Source organism: Lissotriton helveticus, chromosome 5_1 (assembly GCF_964261635.1).
Source record: "Lissotriton helveticus chromosome 5_1, aLisHel1.1, whole genome shotgun sequence".
Taxonomy (NCBI): Eukaryota; Metazoa; Chordata; class Amphibia; order Caudata; family Salamandridae; genus Lissotriton; species Lissotriton helveticus.
In genome coordinates, this window is record NC_136065.1 from 1210055685 (window position 1) to 1210072801 (window position 17117).

General features: G+C 48.3%; 1 long non-coding RNA gene across 1 annotated transcript in view; it reads right to left on the reverse strand.

The window, feature by feature from the left end:
* LOC144753546 (uncharacterized) overlaps window positions 1-17117 on the reverse strand; it is a 124444-nt gene that overhangs the window by 76897 nt on the left and 30430 nt on the right. The gene's annotated exons all lie outside the window — the stretch shown is intronic.

Genomic DNA, 17117 nt, shown 5'->3' on the forward strand with positions numbered 1-17117 from the left:
CCAGACGGGCCAAGTCCAACACATGTCCCCCCCAGCCCAAACGCAGGGGAGACCAATCACTACCGGGATGGACTTCCCTGCTGCAGGGCGGTAGGACGTGGACGCGGCCCGCAGTGCCGGACCAATAAACATATCCATATTAAAAATAATAAAAGTTAAAACAAAAACAAACAAAAAAAAATAAAAAAAATGAAGACATAGGTCCAACCAGGCTACCCACCTGGTACTCCTTAGTTGCCCATGACTAGGACCAGGCCCTAAGCCCTCCAGATACCACTGGTCCCTGCTAATCCGAAGTGGGGGGGCGGTACCCCTGGCCCCCAACAGCCATTCTCCACTCCCTTTCTCAGTGTAGCCACGACTACCACGGTTCCTTCCACCTAGGGTCCGCACCCTCAGGTTTACCAGAGGTCACGGGCAAGAATGCCCCACCCTACCTCTACTTCTGAGGTTCCGCGTTCTCCCAGGAGAAACACCCTCAGAACACACCTTCCTACCAGTCTTGGAACTTCCTCCCTCCACTGGTCTTCCACCTGGGAACTAAGCGTTCAGCTCTCCCCAAGGCAAGCCGCGGCCGAGCCAGCAGGTCTTCCTTGTCCGGGATACAACTTAACATGAATTCCGCCAGGGCGACACCTGACACCTAAAACACCACAAGATGAGCCGCGGCAGCGCCAGCAGGTCTCAGTACAACACAACACAAGATGAGCCGCGGCAGCGCCAGCAGGTCTCAGTACAATGAACACAACAAGATGAGCCGCGGCAGCGCCAGCAGGTCTCAGTACAATGAACACAACAAGATGAGCCGCGGCAGCGCCAGCAGGTCTCAGTACAACGAACACAGCAAGATGAGCCGCGGCAGCGCCAGCAGGTCTCAGTACAACGCAACCTAAATTCAGCCAGGGCGACACCTGACACCTAGAACACAACACGATGAGCCGCGGCAGCGCCAGCAGGTCTCAGTACAACGCAACCTAAATTCAGCCAGGGCGACACCTGACACCTAGAACACAACAAGATGAGCCGCGGCAGCGCCAGCAGGTCTCAGTACAACGCAACCTAAATTCAGCCAGGGCGACACCTGACACCTAGAACACAACACGATGAGCCGCGGCAGCGCCAGCAGGTCTCAGTACAACGCAACATAAATTCAGCCAGGGCGACACCTGACATCTAAAACATAACCAGCGGGGTAAGGGGACTTGATGCATCCAACACATTCAGCGGGGTAAGGAAGGACATTATTATCGTTGATTCAGCAAGCTCCTCCTCCCAGGGAACTTACACCCCATTACTCAGCACACCTCAACATTCATCCACACATCGTCCCTTAGACTGGTAAGACAGTTTTCTACCGCCCAGATTCCTCAACCTGACCCTGGTGGCACAGGTACCATTACTCTAGGGGAGGGACAGGGACCATACACATTGAACACAATTACGCTGCCACCACTGGATCCCACCCTTCTGGTGAATCCAGAAAACACATCGCACTAGGGGGTTGATCTACCCTCCCGGGCTAGGGTCACCTAACCAGAACACATTTTTCACAGAACGGACATTTAAGTAACCTCCTAAAAACAATAATCTCCTTTCTTTGCGACCAGTTACAATACAGAGTTTTTGTAGGGAGGCCAGTTATCGTTGTGGTACTTGCGCAAACACCAGTCCGGATCCCACCGCTAGCCGCCAGTGTAAGAAATGGGACCCCCGGCCGGCCAGGGCTTGCGCCACAGCCAGTCAGAGACCGCCACTCCTATATAAAGTCGACCCCTGCTCGCCCTCTAGGTAACGTGGCGCGGGCAGTCAGGCCTATCTCGGAGGACATGTGTGAAGCATTTGCGCACGCACCCACCAACAGCAACATCCCAGGCCTCCCACAAAAGGAACTCCACACGAAGTATATATGAAAATAGTCTTTGTATTAGACAGGACACATGGGAACATACACTTTACAAGGGGTTCAAGGCACGGCAGGGGTTACCAGGGAAAAGGTACAGGGCAGGGCCAAGGGACCACTGCCAGTGGTACGCATCTGATGGAACTGGCATTAGAACACATATCTCCTGGGAGCTTCCTAGAACTAGCAGTAGACTCACTCTGACCAGGGATCACATACATGAGACATTGGGTACTCAGGCTGGAAGGGACAAGGTACATAACACAACAGAGGCCCCCATCAGCAGGGCTACACATAGTAATCCTCAGCATCACATGCATATTAGTCCGTAGCACCCCCTAGGCCAGATGACCATCCTGGGGCAGGGGCGCCTTAGAGTCTCGGTGTCCAAAGGGGCCTGAAAGGGCCCGGGCAAACCTAAACGTGGCAGCGGCCCACGAAGTGCTGGGCCGCTGAGGGACTTGGCGGAGCCTTGCCGGCTCAGGGGGACAGGAGGGCGATGGTGGAGCCTCTCGGGGCTCAGAGAAACAGGGGAGCACGTGGGGGAGCCTCTCGGGGCTCAGGGAAACAGGGGAGCACGTGGTGGAGCCTCGCGGGGCTCAGGGGGACAACTGTGGGCAGGCGGGGCCCCCCCTCGGGGGACCCGACATCAATGGCGGCCCCTCGGGCCATGAGGGAGCCTCTCGGGGCCCAGGCAGGGTCAGGGGCACGTGGTGGAGCCTCCTCGGGCTCAGGGACTATCTGGGTGGAGCCTCGCGGGCTCGGGGGACCAAACAGGTAGAGGGAGCCTCTCGGGGCTCAGGGGGGCAAGGTATGGCCAGGCGGGGTCCCCCCTCGGGGGACCCGGCGTTACTGGGGGCCCCGGGGGCCTCTGGGCACACTCGGCTCGCGCTGGAGGGGAGGGGCGGCCACCGGCAATGTGGCCCGATGCCCCGCCTCCCCTCCGGCATTACTCACCGGTCGCCGAGCGCGCCGGTCTCTCTCCGCTCTCCGGGGCTCCCTCTCGCTCCTGGGGGCCCCGGGGGGGAGTCGCAGCGGTCCTGGGGTCAAGCAGGGGCGCGGAGTAGGCTCCCGCTGCCCCCTGCATTACTCGGCTCTTCGGTCCTCGCCTCCCCAGCTCCCCGGGCCGGCGTCCAATCACAGCGCGGCCCGGGGAGACGTCAGGAGCCAAGCCCGGGCCGCCATCCAATCACAGCGCGGCCCGGGGGAGGGCTTCACGGAGGGGTCCCGGGCCGGCGGCGGTGACTTAGGGGGAATTGACGAGGGTCAGGCCCCCTCGGGAATGGGGCAGTCGCGAGGTAGGCACTCGCTGGGGGTGTAGAACCCCGCAGCACAGGGCAAAGGCCGGGTAGCACCGGCTGGTGAAGGTAGCGCGCACAGCGCTAGTGCCACGAAGGATGCGCTCCAAAAGCGCCAACAGGACAGAAGGCAGCGCTCTAAGCGCTAGGGTCAGAGGGAAGCGCTCCCAAGCGCTAGAAGCGGGAATGAGCGCCCCAAGGCGCTAGGTTAGCAGGAAAGCGCTCTCAAGCGCTAGGGCCATAGCTAGCAGAGACCCCAGGAGGCCCAGGAGCCCAGCAGATCAGGAACAGAGCAGGGCCCAGGGAGGCACGCCCTTCCCTGAGCCCAAGCAGCAGCACGACCCAGGTAGGGTCCCAAGCAGGAAGAAGAAGAGAGAGAGAAAAGGGCCCACCCTCCTTTTATACAGGAGCTCCCTTTGTCTCCAAAAGGGGCAGGCAGGGAGAGAACCAGCTGGAACTGGTTATAAGGAATTTCTTGGTGCTGGCCAGGCCAGGGACACTGGACGCACCCCCGGGGGGGTGGGGCCAGCCTGGTGGGGGAAGGCCCAGCCGGCTTCAGCCACTCACGCGCCAGCACACCTACTGCACACACACACCAAGGTCTAGAAGGGGCCCTTCCCTTCTAGCCACACGCATGCCACATATGTCATCTTGTAGCATTCAACCTCACGAGCGCACACATACCAAACACGGCCCGGCACGCCCCACGCATCGGGAACTGCCAGAGCCACATACATCCCCCATGCATTCCTATGGGCGGCAGGTCTCTCTCACCACGCACACACTCAGGAGGGGACTCACCATCCCCCGGTCACATATACTAAGCACAACTTCAGGGATGGACCTGCCAGACGGGCCAAGTCCAACAGGAAGTAGTAGCTGTTGACATGCTGTGGAAAAGTAAATTTTGCCATGTTCTGTGTCCCTACGTGTTCCCCATCTTATGCTATATGTGCATGATTAATATGCATATGTATTCCCCTATGATCAATTAAAGACGCAATTCTAGTTGTGTCCAACTCTAGTATGCCGACTTCCAGTTTTCGTGAATACAACGAATATTAGGCCTATGTAAAGTTATGTTACCACGTTTTACAGTGTGCACGTTAATTCAGTAAAAGTCCCCGTTTCTAGGCCTCAAAAGGGCCCGGACACCAGATTCAGCTCCTGTCTCCTGAACCCTCGCTGAGGAGCGATACAGCCCCCACCTGTATTCCTGACCCTTCACTTACTTCCTACCTCACAGTGCCCGGCACGGCCTGGCTCTGCCTGCCAGTCTGCCAAGAGTATGTTATGATTCTAGTTATCAGTCCAGCTCTCCTTCTCTGCATTCCTAAAGCTACTGAATCGCATCAATAATTTCAGTCATCGTCTAGCCTTTACGTCTCCATGTAAGAGAAATACTGTATTAATGGTCATTTAATATTCCTCAACACGCACTACATGTAGAATAATGCATGCACCAGTCTTAGAGTCTGTTAGCCTTTTGCCCTGATAACTTTTGGATTCTATCAACATGTTCTCTAAACATCAGATACTAGATAGTGTTTAGGTACATGTCGCTCTGACTCTCCAGACTTTCGTCTCCTCTTCTAGCGCAGAAGTCATAGCCCCCAGCTTCTCCTAGTAACACGTCATTGCCAGTTTGCGCGCACCACTAGGTCAGAGGTCCCGGCTCCTTAGGTAGCCCCCTCCATGTTTCCGCCCCATTTATGACATATTCTGTTACGTTTACATCACATGTCTATGTACACGCCTCTTGTTACACCTACTTTCTGCCTTATCTTTCGCGACTGCTACAAACCCCACCCACTGCTACGCCTACTGTATGTACTGTAATGCAATTGTTTTAGTATATATACTTGTGTACTGTTATTAAAGTTAGCGCGCTCATCCCAGATCCTGCCCGACAGCTGTCGGGCCCCCCTGCCAGGCTAGCCATCCCAGATCTTCCCCGTGCAGGTTGTCCTGTTCCTGTCCTTTATGCTGTATTAAACCTGCAAACTCCAGCTACCTCGAATCTTGACTCTTATTTATTGAGCTATCTGTTATTGTATATCTAGTCAAAAATAGAGGTATTATTTATTTATTTACCACATAATGGCGCCCGAATAGGGACTTGCCCTTTCCCCACGCGCCGGAGAAGCCACGCCAGCCCCCTGACCCTCTGCAGCCGTGACGGAACCATACCGTGCACGTGCAGATATTTCTGCTTCAAGTATCCCTCAGGCCCACGGAGGAGACGGAGGTTGCGGTCCAGCATCCAGACGAGGCGGTGGAGGAACGCGGCGAGTCCCGACCAGAGCCCAAGCCGAGAGTCCAAGGTCCGAGGTATCCGGAGGCCCACCCGTAACTGAAGTCCGAAGTTCGTCCGTCCGTCGCCAGTCCAGTCCGAGGCCTTCCGTTCTTGCTGCCCGGTGAGTACCGTTGCTGGGGTAGTATCTAGACAGGGGCAATCTAATTGTCTCTGGTCCGTGGGTTTGGGTACGCAAATCCAACACGAAGTGTCCACTTAGGTGGATGCGGGTCCTGACGTGTCTCTTTATGGGACCGGTATGTTTCGTACTGTTTCAGCAGTGCATCTAGTAATTCTAGTAAGTTCTGTTCTCGAGAAATTCACGTGTTTCTATTTTCAAGTATTCCAGGTAATGTTTCTGTTCGAACTGTTATTTTAAATGTCATTTCAATGTGTTTTTAATGTCGTGGTATGAGTGATCAGTCTTAAGTCATTATTGTGTTCATTGTGTATTGTATTGTGTCCAGATCTCAGTATAGTCATGCCTCTGTTTTCCAAATTACGTCAGTTAAAAACTAGAAAAGGTCTGCTCGAAGAAGCAGTTCCTGTCCCGCCTAGGGACAGTCCAGGTCATTTTATGTATCAAAAGCATGGCATAAGTGCCATATTATATCTAGATTTATGGGTCGAGTATACCAAGGAATTAGAAGAAAAGTATAGATGGCCTGCATCAGGCACATGGGATGCCGAGTGCATCATGCGAGTAGAAGAAGTATTATGGAAAAAGAAAGCCAGACAGTCACAGAAAGATGCCATCGAGTTATGGCGCAAAGAATCTCATAAAAGAACCGAAAAAGAAATCAGAAAGTCAGAATTAAGTAGAGAATCCTCAGAAAGAGCCCAAGAAAGGGAATTAATCGAAATAGGTGAACGAGTTAAAGCCGAACAGTCAGACAGACAGAGGAATGCCCTTATTAAGGGTATGTACCCTCTTCTTGCCGAGGGCTTGCCAAAAGCAACCCCGGAGGCATCCAGTAATTTTCCGCCACCATTAGTTCCGACCAAGCTACGTCACAAACCGACCGCAGCTGATATTTTTCTCTCGTCCTATTTGGACGACACAGTCCCCGAATATGCAAATCCTGCTCCGCCAGCTCCTGTAAATAATGTAATTCATGTTCCTCCAGCCACCGGGGCACCCGCTACGGTACCCCCGGTCCAGCCTACAGTACAAGTACCCGCTACATCAGTCACTCTGCCAGCACGAAGAGTATCAGTCGACGATTCCAGTTTAGGGGCCGCGGGAGGAGGTCCTCCGGGAACCCCGCCGCCACACAAACGTGTAACGTTAGTCGAGTTACATGAACGTGCGTTACAGCGTACGCCCAAATATCAGTCCGTTGCAGATATCAGACGAGCTCTTACCGAATGCCGTTATGATCCAGTCCCAGGTGATGATAGTATGGTTATATATTCATTACGTGTAAGACGGGTGACCGAGTATTTGGACACCCTACCGAATATGAAAGAAGATCTAGCCAGAATATATCGTTTCATTCGTACAGGAACAGACCCAGAAAGTGTTGGAGAAGTTATTTCTCTAAGGAAAGCTGAGACCCAGCTCATACTATTAAAGTTTCTGATTAATTGTTTAATAAGGGAACAAGATTCCCCGACTAAAGATCCGATCGAAATGAAAGTTCTGACAAGGTGGAGTGATAATATAGCTGAGGGTAAACACAGGACCATCAGTAGTATAGAGAGTATGTACAAGAAAATCCGTAAAGAAATAATAAGGTTACACGAGAAAGGCAAAGCAGCACAAGTAAGCGAGAAAGAAAATGACTCTTCTACTGAAGAGGTAGACGACGAGAATCCTTCCAGAATAGCGTATGTAGGTAGAACTAGACTTCCCGACCGACATTCACGTCTAGACTACAAGAAAACTGTTCCTCATCCAGCACCAGAACAAGGTTCTCTAGAACAAGTATTTCAAGCTACCGATCACATTCTGAAATCACGAATCGGTTATAGTGAACTTAGTACCATGCACGAACAGGAACTAGCCCGATCAGCAGTCCGATGGGCTACTGATTCTACCACTTTTCCAGACGAAATAGTGGCACAAATGTTTCTGAAACTGCCCCCAGCCGAGCAGCGACTGGTGGGTATGTATATGATCCAGCACCTCATTACACTGTATGAGGGTCAGCATTCTGATCCAGGTCCGTTACATGATGTTCTGAACGAATTACTCCAGTATAGATGGAAAGGTCTAGGTACCGATTTAATTAGTATCATTCTAGAACAGCGCCACAAATATAGAACGTTTCTGAATCCGCATTTTGTTCATGTCTCACTCCCAGAAAGTAAACCGTTTTACATAGACAGACAGCATCCGTTACGAGAAGTACACCCAGTCAGGACACCAGCTGGTGAAATGCAACGAGTATTTGTTTACACCCCGATTACAAAGATGGAACTCTTAGAGATGAAGAAATTAATTCCCTGTCACGATAAAGATCCAGCAGGGTTCCACCGTGAATTAAAAGACATGCTCCGTATGGGAGAATATACGTATCCAGATATCATTAAAATGTTAAAGGTCCTGTTGCCTGCGGGCATATATGAAAAACTCAAGGAGAAAGAATGGGAGGTGGGAGAGAAAAAGATAGATTGGGCAGCTCTAGAAGCTGAAGATAATATACGAGTACCAGGTACTGGTCTAGGAGATAAATGTAAAGAATTACCCGAACTGTTAATACAAGTTTTACCAAGATTACTAGCCACGAAAAAGGAAGATTGGGATGCAATCTCAGCCTGTAAACAAAAACCAGACGAAGATACTAGTGATTTTCATTCTAGATTTGAGAAATGTTTTAGCATTAACAGTGGTCTCAAGACGAGTAGTGAGTCATACCCTCATCTTTTTGTTACTAAACTAGTCGAGAATTCAAGTCCACAAGTTAAAAACCGAGTTTTGAAAGTCGAAAGTACCTGGCAAGCTAATACTCCGTCCCAAATGCTTCAGATGCTCCAGTATCACCAGAATAGAATCAGAGAAGAGCAAGATCATGAAAGGAAACGTATGAAAGACACGAAAATGAAAGTATTAGTTGCACAATCTGTTCCTCAAGACAGTCAGAAGAGGGGTCCGAATCAAGCCAGTCATCCTGCAGTTCCTGTTAAAGGGACCTGCAATTATTGTAAACAGCCTGGTCATTTTATAAACGAGTGTGCAGTTCTGAAACACAATATAGCTACTGGTAAGACTAAAGAAAGACCACGTCCGCCTAGACAAGAACAAGTTTCACAGACTTCTCAGACACCACAGAATGCACAACAGACAGTTACAGTACCGCAGCCTATTGCTGCAACACAGCATGTTACACAGCAGATGTACCAGTATGCACAGTCCGAGTATCCAGAGTACCAGCAGTATTCATAAAACAGCCTAGAGAGGGAGGTAGGCTTGCCTTTCATCGAGATACCTGTAGATCAAGAGGGTCCCTATGTTCACAGTCAAGTATTAGGGAAAGACAGAAAGTTTCTGATTGATACAGGGGCAAGTAGGACTACTATAAGTCATGACGAGGTTCCAGGGGCTCCGCTCTCAGGCTCTAGAAATGTTTCCCTTGGATTTTCAGGAAAGCCTATTGTAAACGAGATATCAAAGCCAGTTTCTCTAGAAGTAGGTCCATTGTCCCGAACTACTGACCTGTTACTTACGAAGTCATGTCCAGAAAATTTGTTAGGTATTAAGACATTGAAAGAATTAGGTGCAGTTATTTGCTGCTCCCCAGAAGGAATACGTTTGTTTTTACGTGACTTTAAGGGTCACTATGTATTACGTGATTTTGATCCAAGATTACTGAATGTCCCGCAGCATCTATGGGCGCAAGGCCCAACTGATGTTGGTTTTATGCAAATCACACCCCATCGTGTGACTCTTAAGCCAGGTGTAGTGTTACCACGAATCAGACAGTACAGATTGCCACCTGAGGCTGTAGCAGCCTTATCCAAAATTATTGATGAGCTTATTGCTCAAGGAGTGGTTGTAGAAACTGACTCCAATGTATGTAATTCTCCTATCATTCCAGTCATGAAACGTACTGATCCAAATGCACCTCCAGTATATCGATTAGTGATTGACCTTCGGGAACTTAATAAATGTATCATTCCCCAGTACCCAGTTGTTCCAGATATTTCTTCCCTATTGACAGCCATTGATTCTGAAGCCACGTTTTTCACCGTCATAGACCTCAAGAACGCATTTTTCAGTGTCCCCATTCATCCAGACAGCCAGTTCCTTTTCGGATTCTGTTTAAATGGAAGGAGCTATAAATTTACACGAGCTCCTCAAGGTTTCACAGAAAGTCCTAGTATTTACAGTCAAGCACTTAAGAGACAACTAGACAATATTCACATGCCAACTGACACTGCCCTGCTCCAGTATGTCGATGATCTACTGATCACAGCCCGTTCTGAACGTGACTGCGAGCGAGCGTCACTTACAGTTCTGTATTTCCTAGCCGAGATGGGGCATAAGGTGTCCCCTTCGAAGCTTCAATTCTGTGTCCAGCAAGTGATCTATTTAGGCCACTTACTGTCCAAGAGGGGTAGGCAGTTGACACCTGACCGTATCCAGTTAATAGCGAGTCTTCCTCAGCCCAAGACCCAGAAGGAGGTACGAGCTTTTATCGGCCTCACTTCTTATTGCAGACAATGGATTCCCCAGTATGCATTTTTAGCCAAGCCACTGATACAGTTAACGACACAGGAGGCAGCCGTATCGACTGTCCTCCCTTGGACATCTGAACATACACTTGCTTTTAATGAATTAAAGAAAGCCTTATGCCAAGCACCTGTTCTAGCTACACCGAACTACAGTAAGCCTTTTACACTTTTTGTCACAGAACGTGAAGGTACAGCATTATCTGTTCTCACACAAGATCAAGCAGGACAATACAAGCCTTGTGCTTATTTTTCAAGCACACTAGATCCAGTAGCCCAGGCTCTGCCTGCGTGCCTCAAGTCAGTTGCAGCCACAGCACTAGCTATCAGACAAAGTGATTCCATAGTATTAGGACATTCCCTGACAGTACAAGTTCCACACTCCGTGGAAGTTCTTTTAAACCGAACACAGACCCAGCACTTGACAATTGCACGTTTAACAGGTTATGAATTGACACTGTTCCAGCCACACATAGAAATCAGACGCTGCAACGTTTTAAATCCTGCTACACTGTTACCGTCAGTTATTTCAAATCCTGCCACACATGACTGTGTGGAAGTAGTTAACACCATGACAAAGCCAAGACAAGACTTGACAGATATTCCATTACCAGATCCCGACCTGACACTTTATGTGGATGGTTCATGTATGAGAACCAGTACAGGAGAACTAGTAGCCGCGTATGCAGTGACTACTGACACTGAAGTTATAGAGACACACCGTATTGACACTCTGTCCGCTCAAGCAGCAGAGCTAGTCGCTCTGACCCAAGCCTGCATACGTGCCAAGAACCTGAAAGTTAACATTTACACAGATTCACGTTATGCATTCGGAGTCGTACACGACTTTGGAGTGCTCTGGCAGGAGAGAGGTTTCATGACTTCTCATGGAACCAAGATTCAGCATGGTCTCCTCATTCAAGCTCTGTTAGAAGCAATACATTTACCGACAGCTATCGCTATCATGAAGTGCAAAGCACATACGAAAGTTACTGACATTATTTCCCAAGGTAATGATCTAGCAGACCAAACAGCCAAGCTCACAGCTCAGACTCCAGACATTCCAGTTAACATGACACAGACACACACTCCAGATCCGACTACATGTATGACAGTTAAGGACCCCACACAAGATGTCATAGATATCCAGTCACATGCCACTCCCGATGAAATCAAGAAATGGTCCGAACAAGGAGGGGTCCAGACAGATCAGGGATGGTTGACGAAAGGAAAAGCCACATGGTTTCTCCCCGACTCAATGGTTCAAGTCATTATTAATACCGCACATAGTCCTGCACATTTAGGAGAAAAAGCTATGTTAGACAGTATCCAGAACATTTGGTTCAACAAGCATTTACGAGCTGCAGCCAAGCAGAAAGTCCGTACCTGTATGATATGTTGTCAGTTCAATCCAGGTAAAAGTGTCCCGGTGGAACAAGGGGGATTCCAGCCTCCTGACCACCCTTTTGAAGTCCTCCAAATGGATTATATTCAGATGGAGCGATGTCGAGGTTTCAAGTATGTCCTTGTAGTTGTATGCGCTTTGTCCAGGTGGACAGAGGCATATCCAGTCCCAGATTACACAGCCGCGACCACTGCCAAGCAGTTGGTTCGTGAATTTTTCCCCCGTTATGGACTCCCTAGGGTCGTGTATTCAGACAACGGCCAGCCATTCTCATCTGAACTCATGAAGCACGTTTCCCTTCTGTTAGGGTACCAGTGGAAGTTCCATTGTGTACGCCATCCTGAAGCAGCAGGTCTCGTAGAGAGACATAATCAGAACCTGAAAATCCGCATCGCCAAAGTCTGTAAAGAGAAAGGTGTAGACTGGCTAGTAGCTCTGCCAGTCGCCCTGTTCTATATGCGCATGGTCGCACATTCCAGATCAGGTCTGTCCCCTTACGAGGTCGTATTCGGCCGCCCCCCTAACATGTGGGGTACACCTAGACCCCGAAGTATTACAGATGTTTCCAGTAACATGCTGACAGATTACCTAGCTTCCTTGATGTCTGCCCTACACTCTTGTCGTTCACAGGTTGCCGCCGCATTTCCAGACAATACCGAGGTGAAACCGCATGAAATCGTTCCAGGATGTCTGGTTCTTGTCTGGAATTTTGATCGTTCAAGTCCGCTGGAGCCTCGCTGGAAGGAACCGAAGTTAGTCCTTCTGACCACCCGTACTGCCGTCAAGTTGGAAGGCAGGAAGGGGTGGGTGCACCTGTCACATGTCAAGAAATTTCACGGACTCCGACTAAAAACTGTTTCCAAGAACATTTCCAAGGATTGTCAAGATTTCAAAGACTGCCAAGATACTATTCTTAAGGACTGTCCCGCAAATGACATTGATACCAAGCCTCCCCTGTTAGAGGAAACTCCGCAACAGGAGTATAAAAAGAAGCTCCGGTCTAGTAAAATAAGTCAGCCAGTTTAATTGTCTAAGTCCTCCCCTAGGTGAAACGGTTAGACAGGTTTCTGACATGTATGAGATAGACCCCCATAGTGAGAGAGTTAGTCAAAACTCTATCAGATGTATCATTATTCTATGTTTTCTTCTGTTTTTGAGTTTGATGGTTACCTGCATAAGTTATGCATTGCATTTATGTTTTTCAATTTCTCATGTAAATAAGTTTTCTAATGCTACAGTAGAGCACACATTTAGTGATCTGCCTCCTCACGAGCTATCCTATCGTCTTGCTATGCACAATAATACATTTATCAGAATGCTACACTATTCACACCAGACCAGCAATGCCACTAATTGTTGGGTGTGTGGTCGACTCCCCCCTTTCCAGACACCGAAGGGAGTTCTGCCACTCTTTCCTTATCCGTTTTCACATAATGGTTCGTGTGGAGCATGGTCCACGTTAACGTCATCCTCAACTGATATGTCCCTTCTGAACAGTACATGTTTTCCAGACAAGCAAGGTCTCTCCCATAGAACCGGGTTAGATCTAGAAAATGAAGTTTATAATTTAGGTAATTATTCTTCGAATTTTATGGTCCTGAATGTTCAGTCTGATACTACTCCAGATTTACCTGCTATTTCGGTATTACCAGTCAAAGGCGAATTATGTGTCCGAAAGAATGGTTCCGCACATGTAGGACATAGTGATTGTACTACTATTGTCAAGTATAGTGACAGTGGGAAATCTATTTTCAAAGCCTCACGTCATTCATATTTTGTTTGTGGCCAGACCGCATATGTTCGTCTGCCCCCCGATTGGGATGGAACATGTTACATTGCCTTCCTACTGCCACCAGTTTTTCTAGCCCCATCCGATTATCATAGGAACACACATCTAGTACACGTTAGACATAGAAGAGAGATCGAGTCCCCGATTGTCGATCAAACTGAAACTGCTCTAGAACAGTATACAGACTTCAATAGAGGTTTCTTCTTCTTTATAGGACCTATCCAGAATAGTAAGTTAATCCGTAGGTTAACCAGAACCCTTGAAGCAGTAGTGAATGAAACTACTTCTGCTCTAGGTAACTTAACTGAAGAGCAATCTGCTATGAGATTTGTCGTGCTCCAAAATCGTCTCGTTCTTGACGTCATACTGGCCGATAGAGGAGGAGCATGTAGAGTCATCGGATCTAGTTGCTGCATTTTCATTCCTAATAACGCGCCGTCTGTTTATTCAGCTATAACCAGACTTCATAAAATTGCCCATCAGTTACACCAGAATCCAGGCACCTGGACATGGTCCGGTTGGCTCTGGAGTATCATATCTGCCTGGGGATGGAAAGTATTGTCATTTCTAGGTATAGCAGTAATGATCATATTCAGTTGCTGCCTCTGTATACAATGTGGCCCTGCGATTTGCGGCATTTGTGCTACATCCTGTATCCCAAGTCCTAGTCCTAAATCCCGTTCCAAGACAATTCGAGACGAGCAAATGATGCTATATGAAATGATAGATGGTATCATGAATATTGATGTTTCCTGATGGAAACGTAGTGACAAGGAGGGAATGTGGAAAAGTAAATTTTGCCATGTTCTGTGTCCCTACGTGTTCCCCATCTTATGCTATATGTGCATGATTAATATGCATATGTATTCCCCTATGATCAATTAAAGACGCAATTCTAGTTGTGTCCAACTCTAGTATGCCGACTTCCAGTTTTCGTGAATACAACGAATATTAGGCCTATGTAAAGTTATGTTACCACGTTTTACAGTGTGCACGTTAATTCAGTAAAAGTCCCCGTTTCTAGGCCTCAAAAGGGCCCGGACACCAGATTCAGCTCCTGTCTCCTGAACCCTCGCTGAGGAGCGATACAGCCCCCACCTGTATTCCTGACCCTTCACTTACTTCCTACCTCACAGTGCCCGGCACGGCCTGGCTCTGCCTGCCAGTCTGCCAAGAGTATGTTATGATTCTAGTTATCAGTCCAGCTCTCCTTCTCTGCATTCCTAAAGCTACTGAATCGCATCAATAATTTCAGTCATCGTCTAGCCTTTACGTCTCCATGTAAGAGAAATACTGTATTAATGATCATTTAATATTCCTCAACACGCACTACATGTAGAATAATGCATGCACCAGTCTTAGAGTCTGTTAGCCTTTTGCCCTGATAACTTTTGGATTCTATCAACATGTTCTCTAAACATCAGATACTAGATAGTGTTTAGGTACATGTCGCTCTGACTCTCCAGACTTTCGTCTCCTCTTCTAGCGCAGAAGTCATAGCCCCCAGCTTCTCCTAGTAACACGTCATTGCCAGTTTGCGCGCACCACTAGGTCAGAGGTCCCGGCTCCTTAGGTAGCCCCCTCCATGTTTCCGCCCCATTTATGACATATTCTGTTACGTTTACATCACATGTCTATGTACACGCCTCTTGTTACACCTACTTTCTGCCTTATCTTTCGCGACTGCTACAAACCCCACCCACTGCTACGCCTACTGTATGTACTGTAATGCAATTGTTTTAGTATATATACTTGTGTACTGTTATTAAAGTTAGCGCGCTCATCCCAGATCCTGCCCGACAGCTGTCGGGGCCCCCCTGCCAGGCTAGCCATCCCAGATCTTCCCCGTGCAGGTTGTCCTGTTCCTGTCCTTTATGCTGTATTAAACCTGCAAACTCCAGCTACCTCGAATCTTGACTCTTATTTATTGAGCTATCTGTTATTGTATATCTAGTCAAAAATAGAGGTATTATTTATTTATTTACCACAATGCTGAGGCATAAGTGCTTCATGGTTATAATAACAATAAAAAAAAACAAATGAATGAAAGCACACCTTTTCACTAATATTGATAATTACTCAAGATTTCCTGAAGTAATGGCCTGTCAGGTTGCACTAACCCTGTCCACAGGATCCAATGCAAGCTATGTTTTTTCCATCTTTCACCATTCCCAACTATCACAGCATGGACTAAGATATGAGACCAGCAGTAGAAGGGGGGAATGGATGATTGGATAAGAGAGAAAACAAAGGCACATCCTTGTCACCACTACGGTAAAGGAGGGTTACAGGTTACAGATAAAGAAATGACTTATGTATTTATCATTAGAATACTGAATGCAACTGTTATTGTGAATAGCTGTGCCTTATCAATAGTTGTATATAATTACCTCTATTCTTCGATGGAAGTTTGGTAATTCTGAAAGCTAAATATAAGTAAATATATATATATATATCAAAAATACATATGCACTAACCTCTCTCCCTATGTATTGAATAACTACCTCAAGCTTGGTCACAATGTGCTCATTTATGAAAGATGACTATAATTTCTATGTGAGGTTTAATCAAAAAAGAGACTAGCTCAAATTATTTGCAACAAATAATTAAGGGAGGGGGAAGACTCTGGTATGTTTTTGTCACGGAGTGTGAACACCTGGCAAGTGCGTTCATAAAGCCCTCACCCACCAACCTAGTTGGTGGCATGCTTCATCATCGGGCCCACCCAGTAGCACCTAGCGTGCTCCGGGTGTGCTTCAACGCCTGACTACAGCGGAGCTGGTATATTGCTGAGTGTGCAGTGATGATAGTTAAGGGAGTGATGTTAAAACGGCTGGCCGGTGGTCCCAGTACCCGAGGGTAAAATTAGACTTTAATACCTGGGCCTCCGTCAGCGGTTAAAAATAAGGCAGGGGGATGTAAGAGGCGAGTTATGACCTCTCACATCCAATAGTAATCTATAAAAACAATATGAACAGCAAAATATATTCTATGTTTAAGTCATGCTCAGCAGGGAGTTGACCATAGGGCCTGGCCTTTAGCCAGACCTGCGTCCACCCCCCTTGTGGCCAATCCCACTAGACCCACCAACCACCTGCTGTGCATGTCCTTTGTACAGCTGGGGGTGTGGGGGGAGGGGGTGGCTGCAGAGCCTGCCCTCTGGCCTGGACCTACACCCAGTCCTCCCACCCCCCATAAGTGATCATAGCCTTTTGGCCATGTGAAGCAACCCGTGGTCGGTCGGCCTGCTGCTGCCTGCTGTCTTTAGCTGAGTGAAGCAAGGGGTTGGCAGCAAGGCCTGGCCTCCAACCAGGTTGTTTTCAGTGGGGGGTTTACTCACAAAAACCCTGCGCCCAACCCCTGTGTGTGGCCAACCCGCCCCCCTGCCCCCCTTGGACCCCAACCCATATTTCATTTATTATTTTTATTATTTGGCCAGTATCGCAATATTCTCATGGTACCTACTGCTCATACATCACTCCTACGGTTCCACAGTATCATGGGGGTGAAGCTTGAGTGACAGCTCCTGCAGGAGTATGGGGTACTTCACAAGAGGGCCACATTGGGTCCATCAGGAGTGCTGAGGTACCAATGCTTGTAATTTTTTTTTCCATTTTGTTCGGTGGCATGGGGAAGGGGGTGTTCCGCTGGACTCAGTTGGACCTTTTTTTTTTTTACAAACTTAGGACAAGGGGACATAGTCACCATGTCAAGTAATGGTGGTCACAACATTTTTCTCTGGGTTGAGGTGAGTG